The sequence below is a fragment of the Panthera leo genome, chromosome C1 (assembly GCF_018350215.1).
Source record: "Panthera leo isolate Ple1 chromosome C1, P.leo_Ple1_pat1.1, whole genome shotgun sequence".
Classification (NCBI taxonomy): Eukaryota; Metazoa; Chordata; class Mammalia; order Carnivora; family Felidae; genus Panthera; species Panthera leo.
In genome coordinates this window covers 12,640,991-12,662,488 of record NC_056686.1, presented here as the reverse complement: position 1 = coordinate 12,662,488, position 21,498 = coordinate 12,640,991, and the positions used below count along the sequence as shown (strand labels likewise).

The 21,498-nt window shown below is 52.0% G+C and overlaps 1 protein-coding gene across 2 annotated transcripts in view; it reads right to left on the bottom strand.

Annotated features, from left to right (window-relative positions):
* Window positions 1-21,498, bottom strand: part of ACTL8 (actin like 8) — a 61,673-nt gene that overhangs the window by 17,085 nt on the left and 23,090 nt on the right. Inside the window, exons 1-2 of one of the 2 annotated variants that reach the window (XM_042953307.1) lie at window positions 10,749-10,774; window positions 9,713-9,804 (exon numbers count right to left, since the gene is read on the bottom strand). The exons of the other annotated variant lie outside the window; for it this stretch is intronic. The gene's annotated coding sequence lies outside the window, so the exon portion shown is untranslated. Of the gene's footprint in view, window positions 1-9,712; window positions 9,805-10,748; window positions 10,775-21,498 lie in introns of those variants that run through there. 2 annotated transcript variants of the gene reach the window in all.

Here is a 21,498-nt window from a genome sequence, read left to right as displayed (position 1 = left end):
CCAGTCTCTAGCCCCCTGGCTGGCCTCACCTCTCGCTCTCCTCCCCATCCGTGAACCTGGGGCGAGAGCCACGGGGTGGTATCTGCTTCTTGAGAAGTTTACCCATTTCACATCTCTTCTCTGTCTGAAATTCCCTTCCCTGAAACGTCTCCAGCCTTGAAGATCCAAAACCAAGGCTTTACTCCAGAAAGCTTCTAGCATCAGACAACCTTCACTGGGGAGCTCCCTCCTCCACGGACTACCACAACCCAGAACACCTGCCGGGGCTTACTATGTGCCAGGCACCGGGCAAGGCACTTCCCCCATGTGATCTCATTTAACCTGCACAAGAAGCCAATGACAAGGGCATTGACCCGTCTCCAGTGTATGGATACAGTGATTATAGTTGACAGACGTGAAGGAAGGCATCGGCTCCAAAACACCCAGTCCACAGGGCGCTCGGGATTCAAATCCATGCCTGCGGTTTCCAGAGCCCAAGGTAAGCGCCGCCCTGACTAACCATGTGGCCTCAGGCTAACCAGTTCACTAAGCCTTCGTTTTCAGATGAGAACAAAACTACCTTTCACGGATGCTCCAAGGACGGGCGATATCGCCTCAAGGGCACGGCACAGAACCATCACACGTTAGCTCCCGTTAGTTGATGGAGCCTCTTACTGCTACCTGTCTACCTGGGGGTCTTTGCTCCCGCGGGGTCGGCACGCTATGTGTGCACGAGAGCCCTCCAGGGTTTGTCCATCAAGGCTCCCTCTGGGGCCCGTGCCCATTATTGCGTTTGGTTGGAAACATTTTGCAAGGAACTCGGCGTCTTCATCCCCACTGTCACTGGCTCCTGAGGAACCAGGTGACGTGGGCAGCGTCACCCCGGCTTTACACCCCCGCGTTCGGAGACCGGCACTTGACTGCCGCTCACCCTGAGCATACGTCCCAAGATCCCTGTGCCATGCGGAGCTTCACTCCCCATCTCGTGAGCACAGCCACCCTGTGGGCTGGCCACCAGCACTGTCCTCGGGTGTTTATCTAAGGAAACGGAGGCACAGGTAGAAAACCTACCAAGTTCCCACAGCCGTTGAGCACTGAACTAGGGCATGATCCCAGAGTCTCTGGCTGCAGAGTTCATGCCTCCAACCAGACAGCCACGCTGCTCTCAGCCTCCCGATGCTCTCTACGGTCGGCACAGCACAAAGACGTCCCTGTCCCGCTCCCCCGACCTACAGACATGTCAGCTTATGTGGCGAAGGGGCATTAAGGTTACAGGTGGGATTTGGGCTGCTCATCATCTGATCTGGGCACGTACCCCGGATTATCCAGCCAAGCCCAAGGGAATCACAAGGGTCCTTTCAATGTGGAAGAGAGAGGAAGAAGGTCAGAGTCAGAGAAAGATCTGGAGAGGCAGCAACACTGCTGGGGAGGACGGGGCCGCGAGCCCGGGAGTGCAGGCGGCCTCTAGACGCTGGGAAAGGCAAGGAGATGGGTCCTTCCTTAGGGCCTCCACGAGGAACACAGCCCTGCCAACAGCTTGATTTCAGCCCCTGAGACTCACTTCATGCTTCGGGCGTCCAGAACCGTAAGTTAATAAATCTGTCTTGTATTAAACATGAAGTTTGTGGTCATTTGTCATAGGAGCCGTAAGGAACTCATACAGACGCAAAAGCAGCTCACGTTTCTTTCCTGTTTGTGGCTGACCAGGCCACGGGGGACCCATGGTAGGGCCCAGAGGCAAAGCGCCCACTCCAAGCACCCTGCCCTTGCCTCCCGTGGGGAGATCCACCTGCCGGGCTACCAGGTGAAACCAGACATTTTATCATGAGGCCAGACATGGCTCTCAGCTTCTCTGCAAATCAGAGACCAAGCTGGGGGACAGAAGCCGGGGACCGTCAATGGCTCCAGACTCCCCCTTCCAGGGGCAGGGAGCTGAGAAGACCCCGCCTCCCGGAGGCAGATGGGCTGAACCTCTTTAGAGGAAGTCCAAGGGCAGGGTGGAGTGGATCCTTCCAAGGAGTAACTGGGTTCAGGGAGTCCCTTCACTGAGGCTGGGACAGGGGAGGCAGAATGGAGAGAGACAGAGACAGAGAGAGACATCAAATTTGCATGAGGAGAAGACAGGGTTTTAATTACTCCTTTTCTTAACTCCATTGTACCTTGAGGTATTCTAACATTACTCTCCCTGGCAGGGAGGATTGATTGATTGTCTCTTGGCATTCAGAAACCCTGATTAATGTAAAACTAACCAGTCGTTCTGAACTCTGGGGAATTAATCACTTAAATGTGGGAATTACTCAATAAACCATTCAAACATGCAATAAACCAAGCCATTAAAAATTAATCGCTCGACATCCTGGCCGTGTAAACAGGGCTAATAAGATCCTGGCAGCCTACGGTGAGAAGGTGGGGGGAAGCAACGCCTTTCCCCAGGTGCCCAGCTGCCCCCCCAGGATCAGAGCAGACACCGATGTCCAGGCCACGTGTCATAGATCATTGGGGCAGGTGACCTCTCATCCCTGGGGCCTCCTGCCCTGGTCCTCGGACAAGGCCGGCACGTGAGAGCGGAGTGCTCACTGGGCTGGTAGCAGGAGAGGGCGGGGTTAGAGCTACAACCTCTGACAAATTATCGAGCGCCTACTGTATACCAGGCACTGTGCGGGGCCCTGCAATGGAGCAGCGGACAAGGAAAGAAGGCCACGGAGCTGCCCTTGGTGTGTGTGTATGTGCCAGAGGGAGGCAGGAAACAGATTTGTTTTATAAAATATCGGCTACAAGGAAAAATAAAGCAAGGGACAGGGGGTAGGTATACGGGAAGAAATTCCTATTTTAAACAGGCTGATCAGAAAAAGCCTCTCCAAGGAGGAGCTCTTGACCAAGACCTGAGGACATGGGGACACAAAGCATGCCAGTATCTGGGGAAGAGAGGGGTAAAGGCCCCGAGGTGGGAGGGGACACAGCATGGCTGGAAGGGAGAGACCCGGGCGCGTGGGGCGGTTTCCAGTGGGGAGGAGGACAGCAGTGGGGAGCACGGAGTGCAGAGCATGTAGGGCCTGGGCAGGAAACCATAAAGGAAGGTGTTGCCCCTGAAGGTTTCTGAGCAGGATGAGAGGGGTCGTGCTCCCCACCCCCCACGTTAGGAGAACCCCACTGGCACTAGACTAAGGATGGGGGGCGGGCACAGGCAGAAGCAAGAAGGCCAGTTAGGAGGTGGCCACAATCAACAGGGGCAGCCACTGCGGCCTCACCCCATCCGGTCAACAGCCCCTGTACCTGGCTTTGGCCCCACCCTGTACTTAACCCTCAGCCCAGGGCTGTGTCCCAACCCCCTGACCACAGTGACTGGTTTAGGGAAGGACAAGTGACCCGATGTAAGCCAATGACGAGGAGACACTAACTCAGGGCTTCTGGGAAAGAACATTTTTCTCTCTCATCGCAGACGGCCACCCCCACGAAACCATTTTCTGCTGTTTTGCATGCACGTGTCAGATCCGAAACTCCCGCGGTCCTTTACGTGACCGCCTGAGGATAAAGTGGGCCTGGGGAGAAGGGCAGAGCCAAGAACGTCCCAGAGAAGTGGGGCCAGAGGGCAACGTCATACACTTCTGGATCAAACCGTTCCTGAAGCCAGGCTCCTTCTGGGGTTTTCAGTTCTCTGAGCCAATCAATGTCCTTCTTTTGTTTGAGCCAGTTTGGGTCGGTGAGATTCCTAACTGACACACAATTCCTATGCTGGGTGTATGATTTCACCTAGGCCTTACACATACCCTTTGAGGTCAGTATTATATCCAATTTTCCAACCTATAGGTAAGAAGACGGAAACACTTCCCAATGGCATACCGCTGGAATTTGACAAAACTGGAATTTGAACACAAATCTCACGGGCTTTAAAATCCTTGCCTTGAACTACCTCTACAACCACAGGGGCCTTCAGCGGGACCGAATAGCTGAAATCAGGAACAGCCACACAGCACACGCTGTCGCCTGCTCACTCCCTCAGCATACACCACGGCCAACAGGCATCACCAACCTTCTGAAGAGCCCTTCCCGCAGGGCCTCGACGCCGTGTGGACTCTGTCCCCCCGCTTATAGCCACCTGGAGGCCCCACATGACACATTAACCATACACAGTCCTGACAAGTTCAAGAACGAATGCTGGCTGCTGAGTCATGGCTCCCAAGCCAGCCCAGGCCCCTGCCGGGAACCCCAGGAGACTGACCTCCATGCTGAAATCCAGGAGAAGCCACCAGGAGCTGGCGGTGGCCGGGCCCCTGCAGAGAAACCGCAGCCCGGAGGACAAGACCGCGGCAGCACTCACAGGGGAAGCCAGGAAACCCCACCTGTGCCCCACACTGTCCTGGGCAGGTCACGAATTTGAAAACCAACAGAAATATCCAGAAAAATATAAAACGCCAACATTGGTAAAAGAAGAAACAAAAAAGTTGAGCAGAATAAACCATTAAATAAATTGAAATGGTAATTAAAGATAAGCCCCCCCAGAGGGCCGTGGCCCCGGGTAAGTGTAGAGGTGAGCACAGAGGTCAGCTCTACCGAATGGATTATCCCTCGGTTATAGAAACTAGGGAAAAAGCACCGAACTCATTTTATGAAGTTGGTATAAGGTGAATTTCACAACCGAGTAAGGATATGATAAGCAAAGAAAATCAAAAGCCCATTCCACTCATGAACGTAAGTGAATATAACTCCAACATAAACTATCAGCTAACCGGGAGCGCCTGGGTGGCTCAGTCGGTTAAGCGTCCGACTTTGGCTGGGGTCATGATCTCACAGTGCGTGAGTTTGAGCCCCGCGTCGGCTCTGTGCTGACAGCTCAGAGCCTGGTGCCTGCTTCGGATTCTGTGTCTCCCTCTCTCTGTCTCTGTCTCTCTGTCTCTCACAAAACTAAAAAAATTTTAAAAATAACATTAAATTTTTTTTTTATTTTTAAAAATTTTTTTAAATGTTTTTATTTATTTTTGAGACAGAGAGACACAGAGCATGAGCAGGGGAGGGGCAGAGACAGAGGGAGACACAGAATCCGGAGCAGGCTCCAGGCTCCGAGCTGTCGGCCCAGAGCCTGACGTGGGGCTCGAACTCACGGACCGTGAGATCGTGACCTGAGCTGAAGTCAGACGCTCAAAGGGCTGAGCCACCCAGGAGCCCCTAAAAAACGTTTTCAAAAGGATCAGCTAACCAGGGCAAGCGTCAAGTTAAAGAAACTTGGTAGAGAGGCAGCACGGGTCAGATCAGGTCGGACAGCCTGGGTTCCAATGCCAACGACCCCTCCGTTCCTCGCTAGCTGCCTAACTCCCCTGGATCCTGCCCTGGACCCTGGGCTCCACCCCCAGTATGTGTGCACAGGCAGACATGCACACACAACACAACACATGCATACGGGCACGCTTGTGCACACACATACACACGCGTATGCACACATGCACTCACTCACACGCACACCTACGCGCGTGCATGTGTGCATCCTCAGTCACTCGGCCACACGACCCAACCTCCACCCTGATGACTAACACCGTCCAGGCCCCAGAGAAGCGCGTGCAGAAGCTCCTGTTCGACATCACAGAAACGAGAGGCCACCCGAGCGCAAAGGCCGGGGACCAGAAGGACCCAGCTTTGAGGGGTGACAGGCACTGAGCAGCAGAAGCACCTTGCTAAGAGGAAACACAAATTAACCGACATCCCAAACCTCCTCCCAGCCCCGCCCCCATGCAATAGATGCCCGCGGAACAAAGGACCGTTGCCTCCCTTCCCTCAGGCTCCCATTAGCCGGACCACAGCACCATTCACAGCCGCCTCATGTGGCAGCTCAGGGACACTCGAAACACTGACCAATTTCTAGGACTCTTAAACATCCCAATGTGCCTGGATCTCAATGTACTAAGGGTCAAAGCATGATACTAATTATTTACATTGGCAACTGGATGGACATTGAGGGCCAGAACTATATATATATTTAAAATTTTTTTAATAAATTTCATTTATTTTTGAGAGAGAGACAGTGTGTGTGTGTGTGTGTGTGTGTGTGTGTGTGTGTGTGTGAGCAGGGGAGGGTCAGAGAGAGAGGGAGACACAGAATTAACGGCAGGCTCCAGGCTCCAAGCCGTCAGCACGGAGCCCGACGTGGGGCTCGAACCCACGAACCGTGAGACCACGACCTGAGCCGAAGTCGGACGCTCCACCGACTGAGCCACCCAGGCGCCCCTGCTAGAACTATGTTTTTAAAGGGCAGATACGTTCAAGCTTCAGATGATTTTGAATTTAAAAATTTTATTGATGTACACTTTGGCACATAATGTGTGCAGCTGATTTTGAATTTCAGATCAAAAACTTCTAAAAGTTAAAGAAATTCTTTTTATTTGTTTACATTTAATTTATAGTTCATAAAAGTCCAATTCTGTATACTTTGTATGTAACGTTTTGGTTTTTTATCTTTTATCTCGCTGCTATCAATAGAACACAAATCATGTGAAAGCCTTGATTACAATAAAATCTAGTTATTTTATTGAATTGGAGGCCATGGAAGTAAGTTCTCTGGAACAAATAGGTAATGTATGAATTATGTGTGACTGCATCACTCATCCAGATATTTCTGACGTATTAACAGAATACTGAAATGTCTGGTAATAATTAAATTCGGTGATCTTGGTATCTTGTGGACTTGATCTTTATCAAGGTAGATTTCTCAGGCAGGAGGGCAGAATATATTTTATTTAACCGTTTGCTAACTCGTTTTATAACTTTATTTCTAAATCGAAATGAAATTTAAGTTATATATGAGTGGGGTTTTTTTTGTTTCAGGATAGTTTTCACGTTTTTTTTATTGAAGACAGAGTTAATACACAGTGTTAGATTAGTTTCAGGTGTACAATACAGGGATTCAACCATTCTCTACACCGCTCAGTGCCCTTTAATTCCTATCTCCTATTTCCCCCATCCCCCCACCCACCTCCCCTCGGAAAACCACCGGCTTGCTCTCTATAGTTAAGACTCGGGTTTTTTATTTGGCTCTGTTTTTCTTTGTTCATTTGTTTTGTTTCTTCCGTTCCACACACAAGTGAACTCATGTGGTGCTTGTCTTAGACTTATTTCACTTAACACTATACCCTCCAGCTCCATTCATGTTGCTGCAAGTACAAGATTTCATTCTTTTCATGGTTCAGTAATACTCCATTGTATATATATTTAGAATTGATATATGACTATTCATATATCCCCTTTCCCTGGCCCTACAAATGCTGAAGTTGGGCCCGACAAGCTGTGCAACGTTGGGCAAGTTAATTAGCCTCTCTGTACCGTCCTTTGCCCCATCTAAGAAAGGGATAAAAAAAAACAATGCCTTACCCAGAGTTGTTAAAAGGACTGAGTTAACACGTATAAAGCTCGTGTAACCCAGTCCGGCACACCGAACTTTGTAATTACTTTTAGACACAGTGGGGTTTAGCACACAAGTGCGAGAATTATAACAAGAGATTGGCAAACACCTCTGGTCAAATTTGACATCTATGTTTACAAACTCAACAAGGAATTGAAGAGAATTTCCTTAACTGGATCGATGCTACGTCATAAAACCTACGGCGAATGCCATCTTGAGCTGAGAATCTTAGCCCTGTTCCTTTTAAAACTTGGAATAAGACAAGAAGTCTGCCCTGACTGCTATTACATTTTCGATATGAGACTGGAGGTGCTGGCCCACGCACTAGGACAAGAAGAAATAAAACAAAATAATTGGAAGAAGAGAGAGAAAACTATCACTGTTCACATTTAAGATAAGAATGTCAGCACTGATAGGACAAAAGCCCAACAGGACTGAAACATGTTCAAAACAATGAACTTAAAAATGAACTGCATTCTTCTGCACTGGTAATAACCAATGAGACATGCCGCTCATGTTATCAATTAAAAGATATAACCTAGTTTAGAACTGACCCAAATGCTCAGGATTTGTATAAGGAAAAGTCTTAAGTTATCAAATGACAAAAAAAAGAGATATAAATGTCATGTGAATGTCATTAATACGTTAACTCCCCAAATCAATCCAGAAATTTTAATGCAACTTCAATAAAAATTACAGCCAGTGTTTTACAGAATTTGACCAAGTTATTCTGTTTTAAAGTTTATTTATTTATTTAGAGAGAGAGCAAGTGGGGAAGGGGCAGAGAGAGAGAGGGAGAGAGAGAATCTCAAGCAGGTTCCGTGCAGAGCCTGACGCGGGGCTCAAACTCACAAACCGTGAGATCATGACCTGAGCTGAAATCAAGAGTGGGACGCTTAACCGACTGAGCCACCCACGTGCCCCTGTTCAAGATAATCTGGAAGAAGAAAGTTGCTGAATCTTGGAAAAGAAGAACGAAGTCTCTGGACTCTGAATGAAGAGCTATCCCAGGGGAGCGGTAATAAAAAGAGCTGTAATACTCGTATGAAAACAGATGGATGGCCGAACAGCAGAGAGAACTCAGAAACAGGAGCCTTCCTCATGCGCCAAGTTGAGTCTGATAACGGTGGTCCCTAAACTGGAGGAGAAAGCCTAAAATGCGGGCGGTGGGGGGTGGGGCATGGGACTGATTTATGGCACAAACTACAGTACAGAGAACACAGGACAGGATCCACATGGATCAAAGTCCTCAATTTAAAAAATAAAACCATGGGGCGCCTGGGTGGCTCAGTCGGTTGAGCGGCCGACTTCAGTTCAGGTCATGATCTCGTGGTCTGTGGGTTCGAGCCCTGCGTCGGGCTCTTTGCTGGCAGTTCAGACCTTGGAGCCTGCTTCCGATTCTGTGTCTCCCTCTCTCTCTGCCCCTCCCCTGCTTGCTCTCTGTCTCTCTCTCTCTCCCTCTCAAATAATAAACATTAAAAAAAAATTTTTTTTAACTAAAACTATAAAGCTAAGAGGAGAAATCATAGGAGAATCTTTTTGGCTTGGCGTAGAGGGAAGGGCTTTTTAAACGCACACAATTTCTAAGGCCAAAAACAAAAACCGGGAGAGATGTAACAACATAAAAGTGATCGATTTCTATTCTGTGAAAGCACAGATGCGTTTAACAGACACGTATCACAATGAGAGAAGAACCCAGTGATGTCTAAAAGTGATAAGTAAGGAACTCTTACAAACCAACACAAGAAAAAGGACCAACGCATGGGGCAAAGGGGAAAGCATACGACTAGCCAGCTCGGGGACAGGCAATCCAGACAGCTGGCATGCAGACAGAGGTGTTCACCCACACCTCGCTCAGCAACACCCCTGGTAAAGCAATGAGCTGTTCTACATGTACCAGATGAACTAAAAATCACCAACAGGTGCAGGAAGGATGCAGGGGGGTTGGTAAGGGAGGGCGGGAAATAAACCTCTGAGCCCTACTGGTGGAAGAGAGCCCAGGAGGACCTTCTGGAAGGTCGTCCGGGGCAACCCAGTGACTAGGCATTCCCACTCTTTGGTCTACACCCCCAGAGAAACAACCCCACCAGGCCTGTGACGGGGCTTTACAAGCACATTCCCTGAAGCCTTGTTTGCGGAGCAGGACCTGGATGGAGATGTCACCAACATGGGTGCCCCGTAAGGACAGACCAGAGTCCCGGCTGCATCCACGGATAGCTTGCTGGTCCCTGGACTTTCCAGCAACAGACGGGACTTTGAAACAGCCACTGAGTCGAACCGGTTAACAAATGAAACGAGCTCATCAGGAGTACAATACCGGTGACATAAGTTAACACGAAAGCTTACATGTTTTATATGGCTGCACACGCATCAGGACGGACCAGAGGCACGAGCATTCCCCTGGGGCGGGTATAGCGGCCAGGCTGGAAATGAAAGATCTGTAGAAAGTGAAACCAGAGAAGGGCCTTGACCAGACAAATGATAGAATGACGTGAACTTGCCTTACCTGGGGGACAAAAATAGAAGATTTTTTTTCAACGTTAACCTAGTTTGGGCACGTGAAAAGCGTGTGAGGAATGAGCGCGAGGCAATTATGCCAGATTCAATCATTCCTGGTAGAAATTAGGGCACGACTCAGACTAACAAATCGTGAAATCAGAGCTCCTAGTAAACTCTGTGGGCCTTTCAAATCTCAATCTCCGTCCAAGTCTTTCTCTCTCTTTTTCTCTCGCTCTTTCCCTCTTTTGCTGGCTTAATGTCCTTTCCGGGGCTCAGCACCCGCCAGGTAAGCGGTTAGTGTTCCTCTGAGAGCCAGCGCTCCCTCCCCACTCCAGAGGCCACCCAGTCCTGCCTCGTGGCATCAGAGGGTCCCCCTGCCCTCACAGACCCCGCCCGGGCTGCCGGTCCCCACTGTGCGTGCGCTGCGCGGCTCCCCCGCCTGACCGTGAGCTCCGTGGGCACCGTGCCCTCCCCGGAGGTGGCATGGGGGTGGGGGAGGAAGGGAAGTGGCATGCTACACCCTGCGGTACCAGCACCCGGTCTGTGTCATTCAGGACGAGACAGAAGGCAGAGCCGTGGCCGATTAAGTCGGCTTAGTTCCCCTGCACACTTCACAGAATTACAAGCCAATACGACCTCTGCCTTCTAGGCAGAACCAGCCTAATTAGCTAATTCTTTGAGATCGGGAGAGAGAACTCAGGTGCCCCTAAAGCAAAGTCGTGGTGGGGGAGGAGCTGGACTGTGAATCCCCCCTCCCCCCCAGGATTTGGCTACACAAAAGCCTTTATGGAGAGAGGAGAATTCCCCTCTACCTGCCCACCTCTGTCCTCTCCCCATTCAGATCTGGTAACTTGCCAGGTCTCCCCATTATTCCAGGTCCCACCTCGTCTCCGTGGAGCCAAGTCCTCGGTTTCTTGGACCCCCCTCTGCCCCCTCTCACACCTCCCGTCTGCTGGTAATAAGGGTTACTGCTTCCTGGGCCCCCACTGTATGCCCGGCCCTGTGCAAACAGCTTCAACATCCCTGCCCCGGTGAGACACCCCTGGAAAGCAACATGCCCGGCAGCTTCCGCCCCGAGCAGAGCCAGCTGCCTGCTGGGCTCCTGCACTCACTAGCTCAGCTTTTAAAGGCCCCAGAGGGGCTCCTGGGGGCTCAGCCCTGGCAGGAAGCGGGCGTCAAGGGAATGAGAGACTCCCCAATGTTGCACCCCGTGCCAGTTTGCTTGGTGTGCAGCCTTGAAACTGCCCATGCTTGCCTTGAGGGGGAAAAGAGCGAGACAGGCCTGTGCAAGCTCTGAACGCCTATAGGGAAGGCAATCACGGCCATGTTCAGGAACCGAAGGGCAGATGCCGTCCTTCCAAGTTCATTGGGTCCCCACCCCATGTCTACACATATCTAACCGCTAGTGATCAACATGGGACCCGGGCCCTGCTTCTTAGTTTCTGTTTTACAGCCTCACTGATCGCAGCCAAAGGGAATCTGTTACCCCAGCGCTCCTGTGTGTGTGTGTGTGTGTGTGTGTGTGTGTGTGTGTGTGTGTTGCAATATTTTCTCTTTTTTTATTGCTCCTAAATCTTTCCAGTTGTAGCTAAAGCTTCCCTCTTCCTCCCAAGTAATGGAGGGAAGGGAGAACTAAAAATAGAAGGAAATTTACATTTGCACAACACCTGTTATATTTTACTATGTTCTTATTTAATCCTCTTAAGAGCCCTACAAGGTGGTTGGTGTGTTTATAGTGAAGGAAAGGGGCTCGGAGAAAGCCAGGTTTGCAGGGATGAACCCTCCCTGGAGGCTAGGCGTGGCTGTAAAACGGGTCAGTGGGGAGAAAGATGGGGGGGGGGGTTCTATCTGCAGCTTCTAGAAGTATCTTTAATGGGAGAAAGCAATGCCCTTCTTCGTCCTTCCTCCCTTCCTTCTGCTGGCTGAAATGCAGGCATGTTGGCAAGTTCCAGTAACCATCTGGGAGCAGGAGGGGCTTGGGGAGTAGAAGCTATGGCATAGCAGAAATAAAGAGGAGGACTGAGTCCCCACACTGAGGGCCCCATGCCAGGCCAGGATGGACCCCACCTCTACACTTTGCTTAGGCCTCTTTTTTGGCTTTTCTGCATCAACCTTAAGCTGATATGGGGACCTATGAGATAATCCTCCTTTTGCAGACCTTATCAGCGCATTGTCCTACCGCCTTAGCATTCAAAGGATTAAAGGGATTTTCTAGTATTGCTCACCCACTCCTTCCCACGAGAGTGGTTCAGTTTTCAAACATCCTTTTCTCTGAGGGGGAAGGACTAGGCACCATCTGGAAGAGCAGCTTTCTAGGATCTCTACACTGCCCTCAACTTCCCCTGTGATGGCAACGTCAGTCTGTGACAACCAGGAGAATGTTATGTAACTTCATAGGGTAGGCAGTAAGACACAATGACATAAAAAACATTACAGCAAAGGGAAAAGTAGAAAAAATGAGACCGGGAAGGTTTATATACCTGCAGCAATTTGACTGAGCTTCCTAGCAGCCAAAGCAAAGGGGGAAACACAACTCATGGTGACTGCTGGTTGCTCAATATCTGTTTCCCAGACTTTGAGGCCTAAAAGGCACTTCTCCTGTGGGACGTAGAAGTCAATGGATGACGCCAGCAACAGTCCTTGTGGCAAATGTAATAAAGCATCTTAAGGTATAACGTACTTAATCCTTCCAACAACCCTGGGCGTTAATTGTCATCCATGTTTTACAGATGAGGAAACTAAGGCAAAGGAAGTTAAGTGAGTAACTCTGCCCAAGGCCACACAGCTAGGAAATGACCCAGCTGAGATTCAGGAACTTGGACCCTGGGCTTTTATGTGAGGGCCTTAAGGTGAGCCAGACCTGGGTTTAATTCTCATCCACTGCCTATCGCTGAGCAGCCTTGGACAAGTGACTGCACCTCTCTGAGCTTCTGTTTCCTCACCCATGGTGGAAATAAGCCCATAAACCAAACAGAGTGGTTGTTACGACAAAGAGAAATCTGCAGGTAACCAGTATGGGTGGGACTTTTCCTAGTGCCTTGGAATTACCCCTGAAGCCAAATGAAAGATAAGGAGAGCTAAGTACTCTCAGATTCTGGAAAGAGCTGACAAGGTACTGCCCAGAATTGAGGTCGGACTACCCCCTCTCGTCCCCTGCCAGGATTCACCAGGAGGAAGCAGAACCGGTCCTAAACGCCAACTCTCCCCACACGTGCTGTGCACAGAAGGGCAACCTTACAGAGAGCAGGGTGTTGGCCACAGAGAGGTGGCCTTCCTTCCACCTCTCCTGAGGATCCTGGGGAAGCTCAGGGGCTTTGGATGGGACATGACATCGGAGGTCCTAATACAGATCAAATGATGCTCTAATAACTGCCAGGGCCCAGAACATAGTGAACATTGTCAACGACATTAAGGTCCAGGAAAGGAGAATTTGAAGAAACCCTATTAAGGGCAGGAAGTGGAAACGTCAAAATTGTTTCCCATTTTTACCCACAAGGCGCTAACACTCCACAGCCAGCAGGCTCCGTGGACAGAGCCAATGTCCACAGGGTCAGAGAGCCCCCGTCGGCCCCTTCAAACCCCTCCCCCAACAGGGACCCCACAAGGTCAGCCCCTCGCCAGGGAAGCTGCTGGTCTTGAACATTCCCACGGCAGAAGACACGGAGTCCTCCCAGGGGACCTGTCCCTTGGGTCCACCTCCTCCCCCACCCCGCTGACCTCTGTTTGGCTCTCCTTGACCTTGAGTCTGCCAGCGAACGGGGTGACTAGTGGTGGCAGGACGGGGTCCTCTGTCCTCTGTCCTCACCTTCTTGTTTCTTGGTTCTCCCGTCTTTACTGCTACTGGAGAAGGTCTTGGCAAAACCCCAGAGTCAAGCCCCGGAGAGGCCGCCTCCATGAGCAGGAAGGCAGACGCTGCTCAGCAGAGAGGCCCATGGACTCTGGGAAGAGACAGGAGCCACTGTCCCTGATGCGAGCCTAAGGGTGGGGGCAGGGCAAGCAAGGAAGGGATGCGTAAGAAGGAGCTTCCCACCATTCACCTGAGCCCGAAGGGGACAGAGAATAAACGTTGGACACAGACCCCAGGTCTCCACGTAGGTTTACATCCAATTCTGAGAAAGACTGGGCTCTTTGCCGTGCCCTGTGCAACAGAAAACCCTCCCAGGATATCTGAAGGCAAAGCCACGCGGTCGCACAACACTTGAGGAGTTTTCTTAAATGCCGGCTCTTCCCCACCGGTTGGATCCAACTGGCCCCAGGCCTGTGAAACCTACCTCTGAGCCTCAGTTCCCTCTCCGTCAAGGACGGTTGAAAACCCGTCCCATCTGGGAAGATGGGGATAAGGTGGGTGAGGCCACCGGGCAGGGACATCCACCTACAGTAGGAGCCTAATAAGTGCTTGGGCGGCCCTTTCTCGCACGCAGACTGAGGCCGGCGTCCCGGCTTGGCTGAGCTACACGCTGCTCTGATGCAAAGGAGAGGGGGTGCCGGGGCGCCGAGGGGGCCCTGGCTGCAGCCCAGCGCCGGAGGTGCGGGATCCAAGCCGAGGAAGCCGGAGTCACGCACTCCGCAGATGGCAGAGAGGAAGGTGCCGCGAACACGCGTTTCGGCTCTCCAGTTAGTTGGGATCAGTGTGGAAGGAGCTCTTTTTTCTCCCCCCCGCTTCCTCGTGTGATGTGTCTCTGACACTAATCAGGGATCCGTCCCCCTGGGAGCCAACAATAATGATTAATGGTGTTAAATATAGCCAGAGACTGCCGGGGCCAAATTAGGCGCCATGCATAAAACATCACTCGCCTCGTCAGGCAGGCAAATCAGCCGGGCGTTGAGGCCTGGTGCCCGTGGACCATCGGGAGGCCCGACCCAGCCACCTCCCCGCCACTGCCCACGGGGGAGTCTGCCGGGGACCCCGCCATATAGCGTGTGCCCATACGTGCCCCCCCTCCCCTACCAGGCCCCTGAGTTGGCCCCGAACAGAGGAATTGTTATCGAAGGGTGGAAAGAAAAAGTGCTCGGGACCCAAACGGACGTGGGTTCAAGTCCCAGCACTTCTACTCTGTGGCTGAGCGGCCTCAGGCAAGTCACGTCCCACGTCTGAATCTCAGTTTACTTTTTGTAGCCGGTAAGGGGGCATCGAGGTGTAGGGAGACCGGCCCTTTATTTAGTGGGCACTCAGAAAATGTTGGCTCACGGGGCGCCTGGGTGGCTCAGTCGGTTAAGCGTCCGACTTCGGCTCAGGTCACGATCTCGCGGTCCGTGAGTTCGAGCCCTGCGTCGGGCTCTGGGCTGACAGCTCGGAGCCTGGAACCTGCTTCCGATTCTGTGTCTCCCTCTCTCTCTGCCCCTCCCCCGTTCATGCTCTGTCTCTCTCTGTCTCAAAAATAAATAAAACGTTAAAAAAAAATTAAAAAAAAAAAAAGAAACTGTTGGCTCGCTTCCTCCCCGTCTCGGGCCCAAACAGCTGTGTGACTGTCAACAACTAACTTGCCCTCTCTGAATCCAAGTGTCTCAGCTGCGACATGAGGTCTCCTGCCGCGGGGCACGGAAAACACTTCGTACGTGCTAACAAACACATCCGTTCGTTATGCCGTGGCTGTGTACGAGCACCAGCTCTGTGCCAAGCGTTGTGCTAGATGCTGGGTTACCCCAAAGACGGGGACATCCGGTGCCCGCTCTCATGGAGCATGCAGGCCAGTGGGGAGACAGGCGGTGAGTCAAACAGATGAAGTAACTACAAATTATAAGATCCTCTCTAAAGGAAACAAAGAAGGCTAAAACAAAACGTGAGTGGGATTGGAAGGGGGCTGTGCCACGCAGGGGACAAGTGAGAAGGGGCCGGCCCTTCTAGCAGCACGGGAGAAGTTTCTCCCGTCTGGGCACCCGCTCTCCCTGGTCTGCCCCACCCCCGGGAGGGTCCCCCTCTTCTGTGACATGGGTCCCCTCACTCTTAGGGGTGGCTGGGGCGGCGGAAGGAGCCCATCGCCTAGGATCGACGGTCCCCCAACTTCTGATTGGGCGCAGGACCCAATAAGCATTTGTTGACAATGGTAAACGCGCACTCCTTCCTGACTTGATGTACATCGTTCAACATACATCAACACACTCCTGGAGAGGAGGAAATGAGGATATAAGCGGGAATCGAGTTCTGATTCTGTCTCCCGTGTTCTGTGGCTCTCTGCACGTGGGATCCACGTAGCCCACACTGGTGACCACAGCGCAGAGGTGGCACGTGGCACACCAGGAAGTAGCTGGCGGACGCACAGGCCGTCCCCTCCCGCCACAGATGCACCAGGAAGGGGGGGAAGGCCCCGCGCTCTCCTCCACCACACCCGCTCACGGGGCGCATCGACTCTGGGTCCTTCCCCAGCACGCCTCCCCGGCCCCCTGCAGCCGTTCCTGTGGCCCAGGCGGGGACCCCTCCGGAGGACAACCCTCCTGCTGTTCCTTCCCCCTCAACACCCTGGTCCTCACCCGGCTAATTCAGCCATCATCCCCGAAGCGTCAGCTAAGGCAGTCCCACAATACGGAACATAGAGAAAATGATACTTGTAGGAGCTCAATGGATGAGGCTGCCCACAGCCGGCAGCCACTTTCCTGGGGACGTGGGCCATCCCGGGCCCCTCCTGTCTGTGCTGAGGGCCTTAGGCCTTGACGGTCCTGCACTCTATATGCTGACCGGGAGGCTCTGAGCTGAGGGAGCAGCCCCTTGACCGTGGCTGCCTGCTCTGTCACGCTGGTTGCAAATACCTATGTGACACTGAGCTCCTTGAGCGTGAGACTATTTATGCCACACCGCGAGGGCCTGGCCCAGATGATATGCAGGACAAATGTCTGTTCGACTGAATTGTCATAAAAGTAAAGCAAACTTTGTGTGAGTGAGGAAGACTTCTTTTTGTTTTTTAATGCTTTTTATTTATTTTTGAGAGAGAGAGACAGAGACAGAGACAGAGAACAAGCAGGGGAGGGGGAGAGAGAGGGGGAGACACAGAATCCGAAGCGGGCTCCAGGCTCCGAGCTGTCAGCACAGAGCCCGACGCAGGGCTTGAACTCATAAACCGTGAGATCATGACCTGAGCCGAAGTCGGACGCTTAACCGACTGAGCCACCCAGGTGCCCCTGGGTGAGGAAGCCTTCTGAACCAACTCTGGAGACCCAGAAACCATGGAAGACAATGTGGGTGTTTCTAACCATGTAACGATTCAGAACCTCCTGTGGCAAAAGGTACCATAAACACAGGTAACAGACAACTGAGCATCTCAGGCGAGAGAAGCGCTCTGCAGAGGCCAGGAGAGGGTTAATACCTACACAACACGGAATGCCAACAGGTCCAGGAGAAGGGGACAAATGACCCCGCACACAAACGAGCAAAGGATCCGCAGAGGCAATTCACAGGCGAGAGCGTCCAAATAGCCAAACAGATAAAAAGCCACTCAGATCCACTGCTGGTCGGGGAAATGCAAATTAAAAGCAGTGATGAGCTTTCACTTTATGCCTCTTGACTCGGTCAAAACTAACAAGGCCAATAACGACTCTTGCTGGCGGGATCCAGGGAAAGGAGAACTCTCAAATTTCCGGGGTAAATGTGGAGTGCTAAACCTCTGCAGAAATCAGGCTGCGACAGCTATTATAATTAAAAGCACACAAACCTTGTGGCCCATGGCACGATTCGACTCCTGGAATTATACCCCAGAGAAAGATCTAAGGAAGCACCTAGGGATGCATGCGTGCACGGAGCTTTACCATCATGCTGCTTATTATGGTAACAAACAGAATACAAACGACGATCAACCGGGGAACCAAGCAGTCCAATGACAGTATATCTACACGCTGGAATATTACACGGTCGTTAAAAAGAATGTGCGGGAACTACAGCTCTCCGTGGAGAAGGGTTTCTACAGGGCGTGGCTGAATGAGAGAGGGTCCAGGAATCGGAAAACATTACTATATGTCTGGGCGTGACTCTAAGAACATGGGAAAATATGAGAATATCTATACAAGATGGTCTCGGGGTGGGAGGGTTAGAGGATAAACAGACTGAAGAAAAATCACGCTAAAACGTGTAACAGTTACGCACGTATATAAAACCATCTGTAAAAAGGCATCGACACGCGTATGCAAAGGGAACGGACGCACGCGTTCCCCGCGCCCCTCGATCGCTCTCGTCCTCCCGCTCACTTTCATCCCCGATTTTCTCCACTCTTCCTCATACGTCGCATAATTCAGGCACCAAAAAACAGATTTCCAAATAAGCGGCTAAATGCCTTATTTATCTGGTGCCCTTAACTCTCCAGAACACAGCCCAGAACTACAAAGCAGAACAGAGATCTGATAGCCAAAACGGATGATACATTCTTCACTCGGAGCAATGTGCTTTGGGCTAATTACTCTTATTTTATATAATTTAAATAAGCTTATTAAGCTCAGGGTGGCAGACATGCCTGAAGGTGACCCCCCGATGATCCACATCATTGTGTGGTCCCCTCCCCTTGAGTGGGGGTGGGGCTTGCTTCCAACCAACGGAACATTGCAAAGGGACTCCTAGGATGGTGTTTCACCCTTGAACGAGGCATCCACGGGGTCTCCGATGGAGGGCACCACGAGGCTGACGACGGCCAGGACCCCAGGGCAGTACCAGCCACCAGCCAGAAGAGGGCGTACGCCCTCGGTCATTTAACCGCAAGGAAACCAATTCTGCCGACAGCCTGATTGAGTCTGGAGGAGATTCTTCCCCGATCGAGCTTCCCATGGAGCACACAGCCCAGAGGAGACGTTCGACCGCAGCCCTGTCAGATCCTGAGCAGAGGGCCCGGCTCAACCGCGCCTGGGCCCCTGGCCCACAGAACACACGAGACGGTAAATGTGCGCTATTTTCTGCCTCTACGTGTGTCGTCAAGTGGTTATGCAGCAAGAGAAAACTAACACACTCATCAAAGTCAGAAATAAAAGGTTGAATCGAGGAAAACCTACCAAGAACTGTAAGACACGACTGTATAGCAGATACAAACCAGCTAAGAAGTGTCTGGGGGGACGTCTGGGGGTGCTCATCGGTTAAGCAACCGACCCTTGGTTTTGGCTCAGGTCGTGATCTCACAGTTTGTGAGATCGAGCCCCGTGTCGGGCTCTGTGCTAACAGCAAGCAGCCTGCTTGGGATTTCTCTCTCTCTCTCTCTCTCTCTCTCTGCCCCTCCCCTGCTCACACTCACGCTCTCTCTCTCTTTCTCTCTCAAAAACAAATGAATAAACAAACGGGGCACCCGGGTGGCTCCGTCGGTTAAGTGTCCGACTTCAGCTCAGGTCATGGTCTCACGGTTCATGGGTTCGAGCCCCGTGTTGGGCTCTGTGCTGATATCTCAGAGCCCGGAGCCTGTTCGGATGCTGTGTCTCCCTCTCTCCGCCCCTCCACCACTCATGCTCTGTAAAAACAAGTGTTTGGGGCCATTGTGCGTCACGGTCGGGGACTGATAGCTAAGACCCCGAGGGACCAGAAGGGGGAGTGAGGAGATGGACATTTGAACTCTCAACAACCCTGGCAACAACCTATCAGATGGGTGCCTTCACCGCCCCCCGGAACAGAAGGGGTGAATCCAGATCCTGTCATTGTCCACCAGCGGCACCCTGCAGAACGAAACCCCTCTGGTGAGACTGTCCCGCACGTGTTTGCTGCACTCACTGAGCACCCGGGGCGGGCGCTGCGCTGGAAGGGACAGACCCTCCGAATGGCGGGGATGACTCCCACCTCACAGGTGAAGAGAACAGAGAGGCTCAGCGGTCACCCAGCCAGCGAGCGGCCTGATGCCCACCACCTGCCGGCCACGACCCCCAGGCTGTGTCTCCTCTCACTCCGACTGTTCTTAATACACCATGCGGCCTCCCTGGGCCTCAGTCTTCCCCATCCATAAAATGGGGCGAAGCACGGTGCTCATCTCACGGGGAATATAAATGGTTCACGGGTGTAGAGTATATTCAGCAGAGTGCCTGGCCGGGTGGGGGTGGGGAGAGAGCCCGATCTCTTTCCTATTATTCTAGACTGCTCTCAAAAACGCAGATACAAAGAGCAAAAGTTCAATCTCTGAATACTGACAACTCCTGGGGAAATGGGTTTTTAGAAATCATTCTTCCCGACAGGTGGTGTTTTTTCTTCCCCTGGAGGGGTCAGTGCCACCAGCCTTCCAAGGTTCCTCTGAGGCACGTAAGCGAGGGGCTATCGTCCCACATTAAACACAAGACCACAGGGTCTGACACAGTTGAGCGCTTGACCCATGTGCACAGTGAGAGGCAGGCAGGCTGGAGGACAGACCCCTGTTTAGACCTATAGGGGGGCCCGGGCCCGCCTCGGAAACCCCACGCTCCTGCCAACGGCCCGGAACATCTCTTTGGATCAGCCCAAGCCAAGAGCTTTGTCATTCCAGAATTCCAGGCCAACAGGGCCTGGGAGACACAGCCCCCAGAAAACAGAGCTTCCCTTAAAATGGGGGTGAACGCTCGTATGCCGAAAACCCCAGGAGACCACGGACACCCCCAGCACACGCTGTGCACTCCTGGGTCCCCCTCAGGCTCGCGAGAGACCAAGAGCTCACATCTAGGACATGCCCGAGGGCCACCGTTGCAGGGCCTGCAGAGGGCCAAGGAGGACACTTTCTCCTCAACTCCCAGCCAACTCAGTCTTAGGCACAGCGTGAAGCTGTGAATGTCTTTTTGTTTTTCAAGTTTATTTATTTAAGAGAGAGCATGGCGGAGGGGCAGAGAAAGGGAGAGAGAGAGAATCCCAAGCAGGATCCGCGATGTCAGCACAGAGCCTGACACGGGGCTCGATCCCACGAGCCACGAGATCGTGACTTGAGCTGAAAGCCAGAGTCGGACGCTTAACCAACTGAGCCACCCAGGCGCCCCAGGGAATGAAAGTATTAAATGACCCCTTCACAGAGAGCTGGGCCCCTTCACGGGGACCCAGCGAGGATCCCAGAAAGCATGAGAGCTGGTGCCTCGCCCTCCGCTCTAGGCGCCCCCACGCCCCCCAACTCGCACCCCATACCAAAGAACGGTTTCTGAAATGGGTGCCTCAGGAAGGTGCTCTGCGCCTTAGGATTTACGACACGCCTCCCCCTCCAGAAGCAGGGACCCAAAAGACGCTACAGGGATGTTCGCAACGCAACTGTTCATAAAGCAGGAAAGGGAACGGGGCGATGTGTCCAAAACCAGAAGACGGGTGACGTTATATGGAATGTCCAGACAGCAGACCCCCGTGCGGCCCATACAGATGCTTGAGGGGCGTTTCTTCGCACGAGAAGGTATTAAACATTTTAGGTTACAATGTGAGCTTCGCTATTATGTGTATTATCATCCCTTTGGTGTCAAATAAAATACAGAGAAAAGGGTTCAGAAGGTCGCAGATCAAGGCGGTCACCGTGGCTGTCTGGGGAAGGAGATTAAAGGGATTTTCCTCCTTTTGCTTATCTGCATTTCCTCATTTTTCCCTACCACGAACAGATACTGCTTTGTACAGCTGAACAAAAAAAGAAAAAAAAGACGAAGTAAGTACTTTAGCTTCTGGAACCGGGGAGCACTTTCGCCCGCATTATCTCTTATAATCCTCAAACCATAAGCAGATACAGCAGCTACACCCCGGCCTCCTAAGT